Source organism: Adiantum capillus-veneris, unplaced genomic scaffold (assembly GCF_014529385.1).
Source record: "Adiantum capillus-veneris isolate H3 unplaced genomic scaffold, ASM1452938v2 Hic_scaffold_872, whole genome shotgun sequence".
NCBI classification, from domain to species: Eukaryota; Viridiplantae; Streptophyta; class Polypodiopsida; order Polypodiales; family Pteridaceae; genus Adiantum; species Adiantum capillus-veneris.
The window spans coordinates 33368-34766 of NW_028221846.1; positions in this window are offsets into that span (position 1 = coordinate 33368).

A 1399-nucleotide genomic window follows, 5' to 3' on the forward strand; every position below is an offset into this window, starting at 1 on the left:
CTCAAGCGAGCCAAAAATCCGAGCAAGACATGGAAAAATATATATGGGTCGAAGCATGTATAGGTGGTACCAATTTTTGCACCTTTTGGTGGTACCACCAAAAGCCCTTAGAAGGAGAGAGGACATAAGAATTTTGTTGTGGACTCTTACGGCCCTACTGCATCCAATCTCCCTTTGAAACAAAGTGAGACTACAACCCAGCCCTTGGACACATAGTGGGTGGATCAAATTGTAGATGAACTTGATCGCCAAGCCATAAATCTGAAGAGAAGGTCGCAGTCGCTAAATATGTCTTAGTAGAAAAGCGTGATTTATGGTTGTACAATGAAGGCAGCTACTCAACTTGTGCTCCAATTATTACAGAGATGGAGAGGCTTAAATCAAAACTGCAGCAGGTATTGAAAGCATCTCCATCACATAATGAAGGTCTTATTGTCCAAAAGGAAGCTGAGATTGGAGTGCTGACGAGGGTACCTTCAATTAGTGGTGGCTTGACTAATGGTGCAAATATGAAGGAGGACGAATCTATAATTCAAGTACTGAACTTTTATAAATCTAAAGTGATGTGAACTTTTAGGTTCTTAGACCAGTTCAAAGTGCCTGGAAATCACTTTAGAGATCAGAGCACTTGAAAGTGATTAGAGTACTTTAAAGTGCTGGGACCACTACCAAGTGCATGAGAAGTGATAAGGCTTATAAAATTTCAAGACACTTTATATCGCTTAAAAGTGCTTTAAAATGCTTGTAAGTACTTGGTAGTGCTTAAAAGTGATAGCTTAAAAGTGCTTGTAAGTACTTGGTAGCTTAAAAGTGCTCCAGAGTGTTTCAAAGTGCCTCAAAGTACTTGGAGTGCTTTATAACATCAAAGTGTTGTAAAGTACTACAATGTGCTTCAAAGTACTTGAGAGTGCTTTCAAGCGCTTGAGATTGCTTGCTACTACTTCACCTTATGGGAATTCCGAGGCTCTCTACACCACCTTTGAAGTGCTATAGGTACTCAAAGTGCTTCAAAATGCTTCCAAGTGCTTAAGATTTGCTTCTTCTTCAAAGCATCTTCAAGCACTTAAAACCACTTTGAAGTACTGGAAAGCGTTCCTTGGCACTTTGAAACACTCTAGAGTGCTTGAAAGTTTTTGAATGTAATGGAATTGGCCTATTTAACGTGAGAGTAGCAGAATTTAATGAGAGTACTTTTGAGAAAAGACTTTGTGAGCATAGCGGGTGAACATAATTGAAAATAGCAACATAATCATAGCAATTAGTTAACTTGGCATGAACAATACTTTTGCAAGAGAGAGAATTTAGAGAACATGATAGCAGTTGAGGATCGGATTTATGTGGAGCCGGTCCCCCTTTAATAGGCATTTGTATTGTGATTTCTGAAGTCGCGGAGCGGAGT